This window comes from Scyliorhinus torazame, chromosome 2, assembly GCF_047496885.1.
Source record: "Scyliorhinus torazame isolate Kashiwa2021f chromosome 2, sScyTor2.1, whole genome shotgun sequence".
NCBI lineage: Eukaryota > Metazoa > Chordata > Chondrichthyes > Carcharhiniformes > Scyliorhinidae > Scyliorhinus > Scyliorhinus torazame.
In genome coordinates, this window is record NC_092708.1 from 153,094,294 (window position 1) to 153,107,163 (window position 12,870).

Here is a 12,870-nt window from a genome sequence, read left to right on the forward strand (position 1 = left end):
GAGACACGACCTCCCCTTCACAAAACCATGTTGCCTCTCACGAATAGGTCCATTTGCTTCCAAATGGGAGTAGATCCTGTCTTGAAGAATTCTCTCCAGTAATTTCCCTACCACTGACATAAGGCTCACCGGCCTGTAGTTCCATGGATTATCCTTGCTACCCTTCTTAAACAAAGGAACAACATTGCCTATTCTCCAGTCCTCTGGGACATCACCTGAAGACAGTGAGGATACAAAGATTTCTGTCAAGGCCTCAGCAATTTCCTCTCTAGCCTCCTTCAGTATTCTGGGGTAGATCCCATCAGGCCCTGGGGACTTATCTACCTTAATATTTTTCAAGACGCCCAACACCTCGTCTTTTTGGATCTCAATGTGACCCAGGCTATCTACACACCCTTCTCCAGACTCAACATCCACCAATTCCTTCTCTTTGGTGAATACTGATGCAAAGTATTCATTTAGTACCTCGCCCATTTCCTCTGGCTCTACACATAGATTACCTTGCCTATCCTTCAGTGGGCCAACCCTTTCCCTGGCTACCCTCTTGCTTTTTATGTACGTGTAAAAAGCCTTGTGATTTTCCTTAACCCTATTTGCCAATGACTTTTCATGACCCCTTCTTGCCAGCCTGACTCCTTGTTTAAGTTCCTTCCTACTTTCCTTATATTCCACACAGGCTTCGTCTGTTCCCAGCCTTCTAGCCCTGACAAATGCCTCCTTTTTCTTTTTGACGAGGCCTACAATATCTCTCGTTATCCAAGGTTCTCGTAATTTGCCGTATTTATCCTTCTTCCTCACAGGAACATGCCGGTCCTAAATTCCTTTCAACTGACACTTGAAAGCCTCCCACATGTCAGGTGTTGATTTACCCTCAAACATCCGCCCCCAATCTAGGGTCTTCAGTTCCCGCCTAACATTGTTATAATTAGCCTTCCCCCAATTTAGCACATTCACCCTAGGACCACTCTTATCCTTGTCCACTAGCACTTTAAAACTTACTGAATTGTGTCACTGTTCCGGAAATGCTCCCCAACTGAAACGTCTGCCATCTGTCCGGGCTCATTCCCCAATACCAGATCCAGTACAGGCCCTTCCCTAGTTGGACTGTCTGCATATTGTTTTAAGAAGCCCTCCTGGATGCTCCTTACAAACTCTGCCCTGTCTAAGCCCCTGGCACTAAGTGAGTCCCAGTCAATATTGGGGAAGTTGAAGTCTCCCATCACAACAACCCTGTTGTTTTTACTCTTTTCCAAAATCTGTCTACCTATCTGCTCCTCTATCTCCCGCTGGCTGTTGGGAGTCCTGTAGTAAACCTCCAACATTGTGACTGCATCCTTCTTATTCCTGATCTCTACCCATATAGCCTCACTGCCCTCTGAGGTGTCCTCCCGTAGTACAGCTGTGATATTCTCCCTAACCAGTAGCGCCACTCCGCCACCCCTTTTACATCCCCCTCTATCCCGCCTGAAACATCTAAATCCTGGAACGTTTAGCAGCCAATCCTGTCCTTCCCTCAACCAGGTCTCTGTAATGGCAACAACATCATAGCTCCAAGTACTAATCCAAGCTCTAAGTTCATCTGCTTTACCCGTAATACATCTTGCATTAAAACATATGCACTTCAGGCCACCAGACCCGCTGTGTTCAGCAACTTCTCCCTGTCTGCTCTGCCTCAGAGCCATACTGGCCCTATTCCCTAGTTCTCCCTCAATGCTTTCACCTTCTGACCTATTGCTCCGGTGCACACCTCCCTGCCATACTAGTTTAAACCCTCCCATGTGACACTAGATAACCTTGCGGCCAGGATATTTATGCCTCTCCAGTTTAGATGCAACCCGTCCTTCTTATACAGGTCGCACCTGCCCCGGAAGAGCTCCCAGTGGTCCAGATAACGGAAACCCTCCCTCCTACACCAGCTGTTTAGCTACGTGTTTATCTGCTCTATCTTCCTATTTCTAGCCTCACTGGCACGTGGCACAGGGAGTAACCCCGAGATTACAACCCTAGAGGTCCTGTCTTTTAACTTTCTGCCTAGCTCCCTGAACTCCAGCTGCAGGACCTCATGCCCCTTCCTGCCAATGTCGTTAGTACCAATATGTACAATGACCTCTGCCTGTTTGCCCTCCCCCTTTAGGATGCCCGCTACACGTTCTGAGACATCCTGGACCCTGGCACCAGGTAGGCAACATACCATCCTGGAGTTTCTTTCACGTCCACAGAAGCGCCTATCTGTGCCCCTGACTATAGAGTCCCCTATGACTGTTGCTCTTCTGCCCTTCTGAACATCAGGGCCAGCCATGGTGCCTCTGCTCTGGCTGCTGCTGTTTTCCCCTGATAGGCTATCCCCCCCGACAGTATCCAAAGGGTATACCTGTTTGAGAGGGGGACAACCACAGGGGATTCCTGCACTGACTGCCTATCCTTTCTGGTGGTCACCCATTTCTCTGCCTGCACCTTTGGTGTGACCACATTTATATAACTGTGATCTATGACGCTTTCCGCCACCTGCATGCTCCTAAGTGCATCCAACTGCTGCTCCACCCGAACCATGCGGTCTGTGAGGAGCTCCAGTTGGGTGCACATTCTGCAAATGAAGCCATCCGGGACGCTGGAAGCCTCCCGGACCTGCCTCATCTCACAGTCAGAGCACAGCACCCCTCTAATTGACATTGCGTCAATTAATTAGTAAATTAAATTTAAAAGCTTTTTAAAAAGTGACTGTTAACTATATGTTTCCGAGCACTAGATTTGTGCTATAAATGTGAAAGCTAAATACAGTACTCTCCGATCTCTGGCTTATATACCCCTCTAAACTATAATTAAATAATAAGTAATTATGTTTAATTAGTTTAACAATGCTTAATTTTTTTAAATTTAGTGTAGATTCCCAACCAGCCAATCAGATGACAGCTTTACTGTGATGCCACTTCAGTCCCCCCCCCCCCACCCCACATACAATTTGAAAAGGTAATAAAAGTACAAATGAATAAAAATCACTTACTTACCTTCCGAGGGTCTCAGATGCTCTCTGGTTCTCTCCTTGCAGATTAAAAGTTACAGGCCAGAAGAAAGAGAGAGAACAAAACAGTAGGGAAAAAGCACCTTCTCCCACTCTGCACCGAATTACCTCACTGTACCAAATTACCAAGTTCAAAATTCCCACTCTGGATGTGTCTCACCCGGGCTGTGTCTCCTTGACTTGCGCAAAGCTTCGACTCTCACTCCATAAGGGGGGGTCAGAAGTGTCATAATATACTCCAGTATATCATGGTGCAGACACACACACACACTGATGGACACACAGTGGGACCAATCAACAAACACAACACCGCAACCAATCACCAGTGAGAGCACACGCACTATAAAGACAGGGGGCATCAGAGTTCCCGCTCATTCGAGTAGCAGCTAGCTAGGAGCACAGAGCTCACAGTCTGCAACACAGACATTCACCATGTGCTGAGTGCATCAACTGGTTAGGACAAGGCAAAGGTCTTTAGTTAAAGCTAGTATCGTATTTACCCACAGTTCAAGTATGTTTAAATAGTTAACCTTTTAATAAAATAGTGTTGCACTACTTCAAGTGTTGGTGACCTGTATGTGATCCAGAACACCCAACACATCAAGAAGGAATGTAGCTTTCTGCTAAAATGCCTTTTCTTTATATACATGAAAATTCCTTTATTGGTCAAGGACGGCATCTGTTATCCTGTCACATATTGTTGGTTAATTACCTATAGTCAAATGGCTAATTGGATGTATTATCATTAATGCCTCTTTTAATGGTCGTAGGGTCTGTGTAAATGTCAGGTGTCCTAAGATATATTGGCAAGGGGGACTCGCATGGAGGCCTGTCTTTTTTCAGTGTTGTCATGTTCTTTAGATGCCAAAACAGACACTTTTGTGAGGGTTTTATTCTAAGTGTCAAGAGGTATAGTTAGGGAAAGAGTTGTGTATCTATTTATCTGGAGAATTCCCTGTCCTTATGTTTTGACTACCTATAGGTGTAAAGAGGTATTGTCAAAGAATTTATGGTTTATCAAAAGAACAGCCTTGATTTGTTTGTATTAATGAGTCTTTGGAACCAGCTTGAGTTTCTCCCATCAGGTGGTAACCTCTACCTGACCTTTAGCTGAAGTGGTTTTATTCCACATTGAATTAAAATGCTGTTTGTATTAATGCCTTATTTTAAACCGAATTCTGCGGCGAATGTGATATCCATCACAGGTGATGCTAACTTTGTGCTTTGGGAAGAAGTCCTGGTTGTCACCACTATGAGTCTGAAGAGCACAAAACATTTTCTGATTCCTACATTAGATTTGCCGAAAACCTTCCTGTGATTTCTGATTGAATCTTGACAGTTTTACCCTCTGGTGTTGTGTCCACTAGGAAGTGGGTGAAAATGGACCGTCAATTAATGGCGAATTGGGAAAAATCCCAGTTATGTATTCTAATTCAATGGGTCACTCATTCCCAAAATGAAACCATTTAAATACCACAAACTTAAGTTCAGAGAATAAGCTGAAACATGGGCTGAAATTCTCCATTTGGGAGGCTAAGGGCGGAATTTATTGGCGGTTCACATCGGTGGGATAATCTGGTCACACCGACGGCGCACCTCCGCCTCAGGTTTCCCAGCGACGACGGGTGCAGTCAATGGGAAATCCTGTTGACAACGGCGAGACCAGAAAATTCTGCTGGCGGGCTGCCTCTGTCACTGAAAAACTATCAGCTGGATGCTTGGTCAATCCTGCTATAATTTTGACGCCAGGACTGAATTGCGTGAGGCTCACGTTCCCGTTGGAGGCGCTATTCAGAGAGCAATTTGGAACATGGTAATGGGCTAGCACTCTGCCCACGTGAATCTAGAACAATTCTCATTCCGTCGGTGTCGGATTCGCTGGGGCTGGAATTGGTGCAGGAGAGCTTGACGAGCTGGAGCTGCTTATAAGCACTCCACTCCCCACACTCTCTCATTCCAGATAAGACGATTGCACAAAGGAGAACGGTCCTGGGGTTCACAGAGTCAGAGCTTAATCAAATGTGGATACAGTGGAGGAGAGGCGGGGCACACTCATCAACTGGGCCTGGGCTGAGGTGGCCGAGGTGGTTAGCGCTGTCAGCTTCACAAGGCAGACGGGCACACAGTGCAGAAAAAGTTGAACGACCTCCATAGGGCAGCTCGGTGAGCCACCACCTCTATTCCCCTGGCATTACTCCAGTCCCTCACTCCTCACATCACACCCCCATTCCCAAGAGGCCACTCAAAACCCACCTGCCTGCATCTCTCTCACATTCCACCCTGCACCTGTGTTGCCCTCTTTGGCCAGGTGCCTTGCACACACATGCCACCAGCTACAAACCCCCTGTGTAAATCTCCTCCATGCACCTCACCATGTCCTTTATGTGTCCCTTAGGAAAAGGTGGTCCATAACAGAAGAGAGCAGGAGTAGACCGGAGGGTGGTGTCCTGGACCTCAGGGCTCTAACCACCATGGAGCATAGGGTGGTGGAGTTAGTCATGGAGTGCTGGAGAGGCTAACTCCAAGGTGGGAATCAGCAACCAAGTGAGCTCTCAATGTGAAGTGATGTCCCAATAGCAAGTGAGTCACCCCTCTCCCTAGACCACTCCTTCCCAAGATCTCACCATGTGCCTTGCCTTTTGTCCTGCACGATCACCATCAGACCAGGCTGGCCCTGCTCTTCTGAGTTTTGACAAAGGGTCATCTGGACTCGAAACGTTAGCTCTTTTCTCTCCCTACAGATGCTGCCAGACCTGCTGTGATTTTCCAGCATTTTCTCTTTGGCTGCTCTTCTGAGGCAGGATCCTTTTGTGCAGGATCCTCCCCTCGACAGGCCATGTGTCTCCAGCCTCCGTGCATATCCAATGAAAGCTGCGGCCTGGTAGATGGTGAGCTTTTCTGGCTGCACTCTGAAATTTATCCTCTGCTGGGGGAGAAAAGAGAAAACATGCCAGCAACAAAGTGTTCTCTTGCCCATCCAAATCCAACAGGCTTCACGGTGACCCTGAGTTTCACTTCAGTTCCAAACTCCACATATCCCACTCCCCCTACCCCCATTATGTTACCTTCCCATCTGCACCCCTGCCCCCATCAGTGAGTGACACCGGGGAGCCTCGAGCCTCATGACCCGTCTCTGCCAACAGGGGTACTGGTGGCTGCCGCAACCAGTGTCAGCAATAAACTCTGCGGCCCTTGTTCTGTTCCCCCAGTAGAGCCTACTGTGTCCTCATTGGGTGGGCTGTGTGTTAACCTGCCAGCAGGGTGGCACCTGGTTGTGCCATGAAGAGGGTCACTATGTGCCACCATAGAATCCCGACAGTGCAGAAGGAGATCATTCAGTCCATCGAGCCTGCACCAGCCCTTGCTCTGATAGAGTACCCTACCTAAGCTCAATCCCCCGCTCCTATCCCTGTAACCCCAACTAAGCTTTGGGCAATATTTTATGGCCAACCTTGGACACTAAGGGGCAATTTAGCTTGGTCAATCCAACTAACTTGCACATCTTTGAACTGTAGGGGGAAACCGGAGCACCCAGAGGAAACCCACGCAGACACAGGAAGAACGTGCAAACTCCTCATAGACAGTAACCCAAGGCCGGAATCGAACCCAGGTCCCTGGCGCTGTGAGGCAGCAGTGCTAACAACTGTGCCACCTATCACCTCCATGCTTCGAGGCTTATGTGTGGGCAGGTCCTACACAAAGGGGTGAGGCATGGATGTGTGTGTCTGCTGGGAGTAGAGCTGTAGTATGAGGTGGGTCTTGGGTGTGACACACAGGTAGTGACAAACTGTCCGGAGGCAGGATGGATGGGAGCAGGGGAGTGCTGGGCAGGAAGGGCATGGAGACAGCTGGTGGTTCTGCCGAGTGGGCTATCTGATAGTGTCACTGGTGAGGCCTCTACCCTGAGAGGCAGTGTGCCAGGGAGGGTGCCAAAGGCCACTGTGAATGTGTCCTTTGTTTGGGGTGCGCTCTGCTGTTGCCCTGGGTCAAACACGCTAAATACATCTAAATGTGTGCAATTACAGTATTGCATGTCCCCGCCGGCATGGACGCAAAATTCATTATCGCCACCGAGGGGGAACCAGAGTATGGCTCCCGAATCAGCGCCGGGCATGGACAACGATTTTGGCCAGACGCATGATTCTCCGCTCGATTGCGGTTTGCGTTTTCCGTGTCACGAGGCAGTCAATTCAACCCATGTAATTGTTTTTAAAAGAGGACATTCTGGAGTGTAACATTTATTAACTTGACATTGAGTTGTCCATGTGTGTAAGAGTTAAATTTTACCAATGTTCAAAATTACAGGGAGGTTTACCAAATAAGATTTTGTTGTTTTGTCCATTGTTATCAGATTGAAAATGCTAACCTCCTGTGAGCTGGGCGATGGGTGGAAATTATGTTTAAGTATACAGACATTCTGGGTCTATTTTTGTACTTTTCAAATGAAGCAGATAATTGCTAGCTGGATTTTCCATCAGATACAGAGTGGAGTTGACTGTGAAGCATTAACAAAGATTGCAATTTCTTGGAAAAAATCCACAAACCTTTGTGTATGAATGAGTGCCAGTAATTTAGTAAACGTCACTGTGTGTGAGATCACCAATAGAAACAAGGAATTAGAGCCAAATGTTGTATTTGGTTCTTTGTACTTTATGAAGGAATCCACCAAACACTTTGATCTGTCCAAACCAGAATCTTTTATTGAGTCTCATGTGGTAAGATAGCAATCTGATACAGAGCACGTTATCATGGAGTCTGCTAACTACTCCTCTGGAACTTGCACCTTGCACTGACCATTCATATATGTCTTATTACCCTCTCAATCTTCTTCTGAAGATGACCGGATGTGTCCCCCTTTATATCCGAGTCACAGGTGACATGGCCTTGGTCCAGAGACTGTATGGTGTGTCTGTACCATGTCGCCCGCTTAAAATGGCCACCCGTACTGAGACCACGTTTCTTCATAACGTGCATCACAGCACTAATGGCGCTGGCTTCCTTTCCAAGTTGGCATCAATATTGTTTGAGCAGAGTGCGCCTATTCTTTGTGCAGCTACCCCACTCGCCTGGCAAATCTTCACTGCCTTTTCCAGCATCAAATCTTCCTCCCACAATAATATCGCCTGAAGCTTATCATCAAGTAAACCAAAGACGATTTGTCGCGGATTGACGATGATTTCAGGTCGCTGAGGTTGCATGACTGGGCCTTCAGCCTCAAGTCTGTGACAAAACTGTCAAATGATTCGCCATGTCTCTGTGTATGAACATGGAACATGTAATGCTCAAACGTTTTATTCTTCTTTGCGGAATAATGCTTATCGAAGTGCTTCATCACTTCTTCAAATTTCTTATGATCCTCCTCATTACCAAACACAAACGAGTTATACAGTCCAAGCACTTGTGGACCTGCCACTGTTTGCAGCAACGTGATTTGCCTTTCATCAGGCAGGGCCTGTAGGCTCACGGCCACAACGTAAAGTTCAAACTGCTGTTTGAACAGCCGCCAGTTCTCACCTACGTTACCGGATATCTGAAGCTGGTGGGGGGCCCTCAGTCCATCCATCTCGAGCTTCAGCATTTTCTGACACATTGGGTCACCTCAGGTTGCAGTTCACCAGACTGGTCTTCAAGCTGAATGAAAAATGAAATGAAATGAAAATGAAATGAAAATCGCTTATTGTCACAAGTAGGCTTTAATGAAGTTACTGTGAAAAGCCCCTAGTCGCCACATTCCAGCACCTGTTCGGGGAGGCTGGTGTGGGAATTGCACCCGCGCTGCCTTGGTCTGCTATAAAAGCTAGCGATTTAGCCCAGTGTGCTAAACCAGCCCCTATGCCTAACATTGTCACTGTCATCGCTATCTTTAAATCTTTAGCACTCGTGGTATCATGTTGTGTTTGGTCCTTTGTACTTTACAAAGGAATCCACCAAACACTGCAAATCGTTTATTGAGTCTCGTGTGGTAAGAGAGCGATCTGATACAAAGCATGTTATCATGGTGTCTGCTAACTACTCGTCTGGAACTTGCACCTAGCACTGGCCATTCACATGTATGTCTTAATACCCTCTCAATCTTCCTATGAAGATGGCCAGATGTGTCTCCCTTTATATCAGTGAGATACCCTCAATTACGACTCAGGAAGAAGATTGATGATTTAAAGGCTTTAATTACCAGAGAACCAGACAGCTGCCGAGAAGTGTGCTCACTGCACGCTGCCTACTGAACGTAACCTTATATACAGTTCCCTGGGGGCGGAGCCAGAGGCGGAGTCCCCCAGGGTTCCAAACCCGGTCTTAAAGGGGCCTACGCATTAAAGGTACATGTGTATACAGATGTCATTCATCACATTCACCCCCTGTTTAAAAAAAACGCATAGTCCATCGGGGGTGAAGTGGCATTACAAGTTCAGTCTTTTGGGTGGTCTCATTGCCCTTGTCGACCTTCTCAGCTCCGGTGGTGGTGCGGTGGATACGGTCGTCCTCGGTGGTGGTATATCCGGGAGCACGGTTGTCTGAGCATTTGCCCGCGTTGGAGCAGGGGGGGTATCCGGGGTGACTAGGGTGATTGGTGCCGGCGCCGGCTGGGGGGAGGGGCGGCGCTATGCGGGGGTGCTGTCGGAGTCGACAGCCGGGGAGGGGAGCTTCAGTAGAAGGGGGGGGGGCGTCGGTGGGCGAGCCAGATGCCCTTGTTGAGCAGATATCGACGCAGCTCATCGCTCATGAACGATGTACCCCGGTCGCTGTGGATATAAGCGGGGAAACCAAATCCCGGATATACCACCACCGAGGACGACCGTATCCACCGCACCACCACCGGAGCTGAGAAGGTCCACAAGGGCAATGAGGGGCTGGTTTAGCACACTGGGCTAAATCGCTGGCTTTTAAAGCAGGCCAAGGCAGGCCAGCAGCATGGTTCGATTCCCGTACCAGCCTCCCCGAACAGGCGCCGGAATGTGGCGACTAGGGGCTTTTCACAGTAACTTCATTGAAGCCCACTCGTGACAAAAAGCGATGTTCATTTCATTTCAACAGCGTGAAGATGCTGTGCAGTTTCTTGATTATGGAGGCCAAGGTCATATCAGGGCAGGGGACAGCGAAGGGGAAGCAGGAGAATTCATCGATGACAGTGAGGAAATAACTGTTGCGGTTGGTGGATGGGAGGGACCCTTTGAAGTCCACGCTTAGTCGCTCAAAGGGCCCAGAGGCCTTTACCAGGCGAGCCTTGTCTGGTCAATAGAAGTGCGGTTTGCACTCCGCACAGATCTGGCAAGCCTTGGTCATGGCCTTGACTTCCTCGGTGGAGTAAGGTAGGTTGCGGGATTTGATGAAATGGGCAAGCCGGGTGACTCCCGGGTGGCAGAGGTCATCGTGGATGGCCCATAGACGGTCTTTCTGAGCGTTGGCGCACGTGCCGCGAGACAGGGCATCTGGGGACTCGTTGAGCTTTCCTGGACGATATGTAATATTGTACATGTAGGTGGAGAGTTCGATCCTCCACCTCAGAATTTTATCATTCTTTATTTTGCCCCGTTGTGCGTTATCGAACATAAAGGCGACCGACCGTTGGTTGGTGACGAGGGCGAACCTCCTACCGGCTAGGTAGTGCCTCCAGTGCCGCACGGCCTCCACTATGGCTTGTGCCTCCTTCTCGACTGCAGAGTGTCGAATTGCCGAGGCGGTGAGGGTTCGAGAGAAGAACGCTACAGGTCTGCCCGCCTGGTTGAGGGTAGCAGCCAGGGCGACGTCTGATGCGCCGCTTTCTACCTGGAAGGGAATGGTTTCGTCCACCGCGTGCATGGCGGCCTTAATGATATTGGCCTTGATACGACTGAAGGCCGACTGAGCCTCAGCTGATAGGGAAAAAACCGTGGTCTTAATGAGCGGACGGGCTTGTCTGCATATCTGGGGACCCACTGGGCATAATAGGAAAAGAGCCCCAGGCACCGTTTGAGTGCCTTGAGGCTACGGGGGAGGGGAAGTTCCTTAAGGGGGCGGATGCGGTCGGGGTCTGGGCCCAGGACCCCGTTTTCCACGACGTAGCCGAGGATGGCTAGCCGGGTTGTGTGGAACACACATTTCTCTTTGTTGTATGTCAGATTGAGGACCCGGGCGGTCTGGAGGAACTTCCTCAGGTTTTCCTCATGGTCCTGCTGATCATGGGCGCAGATGGTGACGTTGTCCATGTACGGCTATGTAGCCCGTAAGCCGTACTGGTCCACCATTTGATCCATCGCCTTTTGGAAAATGGAAACTCCGTTTGTGACGCCAAAAGGGACCCTGAGGAAGTGGAAGAGTCGACTGGCTGATTCGAAGCCGTATAGGGGAGGTCCTCTGGGCGAATAGGGAGTTGGTGATAGGCAGATTTTAGGTTGACTGTGGAGAATACTCGATACTGGGTGATTTGGTTCACCATTTCTGCTATGCGGGGAAGTGGGTACGCATCGAGTTGCGTAAAGCGGTTTATGGTCTGACTATAGTCCACCACCATACGTTGTTTTTATCCGGAGCAGACTACCAGTACTTGTGCCCTCCAAGGGCTGTTGCTAGCCTCTATGACCCCTTCTTTTAGTAGCCGCTGAACCTCTGACTTGATGAAAGTCATGTCTTAGGCACTGTACCGCCGACTCCTGGTGGCATCGACCTTGAGCAGGACCACCAGCTACAAACCCCGGGGAAACAGGCAGGTGGAGAGGGAGAACAGGACGGTCTGGCCCTTCGGTCTAGAAATCTCCCAGTCTCCCGCTGGCAGGAGGTCCTCCCCGTTGCACTCCACTCCATCTGGTCACTCCTCTGCACTGTGACTAATGAGACCCCTCACGAACGTGTGTTTGCCTTCCCTAGGACGTCCACCTCCGGGGTCTCGCTCCCAACATGGCTGACAGTTCCTGGACCCGTCCTCCTCCGGAAGCATGTGCGGACCCATCAGTCGGACCCCTTGGTGGAAAAAGTCCACCTCCTCCATGCAAACCTGCAGTACGCCTACGTGGCACACCCCGACAGGCGACAGGACACAGTCTCCCTCCGGGACCTGGCACCCGCTGGGTCCTCACCCACAACCCCCGAACTGATACCACTCCTCCCTCCCCCCCCCCCCCCGGTTTCCTCATTCACCCCTGCGCCACCCACCCTCCCACCAGCGAACCTCACCGCAGCCCCCACCCCAGCAGGATCCGTCCCCCCACTGGATCCACTAAGGGGTGACGAGCAAGAGGACAACACGCTCCCGGAGTCACAGGTGACCACGTCGGCGCCCACATCACAACCAGGACTGAGGCGATCGCAGCGGAGGGTCAGAGACCCCGACAGACTAAATCTGTAACGATTTTCTTCACCCCCGCCGGACTCTTTTTTAAACAGGGGGTGAATGTGGTAAACACCACTGGTAACACATTACATGTATTACGGTACTGCCCCTGTATTACAGGTACCCCAGTAAATCCTAGCCTCCTGGCTCCTCCCAGCAGGCGGTGTATAAAAGTGTATGCTCTCCTGCGCTGCGCCCATTCTGGTTCCAGCTGCAAAAGGCACAACATCTTGTGCAATAAAACCTCGATTGTTTCACCCTTCTCGTCTCGTGTTAATTGACGGTACATCGGGGAGGATTTAAATATGGTGTTGGATCTGAAGATGGATCGATCTAAGCCGTGCTCGTCGACCCCTATGGGGTGGGGAGGGGGGTGAGGGTGTTGGCAGTGTTTATGAAGGAGATGGGGTGGTACAGTGGGTTAGCCCTGATGCCTCACGGCGCCGAGGACCCAGGTTCGATCCCGGCTCTGGGTCACTGTCCGTGTGGAGTTTGCACGTTCTCCCCGTGTTTGCGTGGGTTTCGCCCCCACAACACAAAGATGTGC

The 12,870-nt window shown here is 49.8% G+C and overlaps 1 long non-coding RNA gene across 1 annotated transcript in view; it reads right to left on the bottom strand.

Annotated features, from left to right (window-relative positions):
* Positions 1 to 8,010: 8,010 nt before the first annotated feature.
* The window catches only part of LOC140392852 (uncharacterized), an 87,363-nt gene continuing 82,503 nt past the window's right edge, over positions 8,011 to 12,870 (bottom strand). The window contains exon 4 of the long non-coding RNA XR_011935441.1: positions 8,011 to 8,650. This is a non-coding gene — a long non-coding RNA (uncharacterized lncRNA). The remainder of the gene's footprint in view (positions 8,651 to 12,870) is intronic.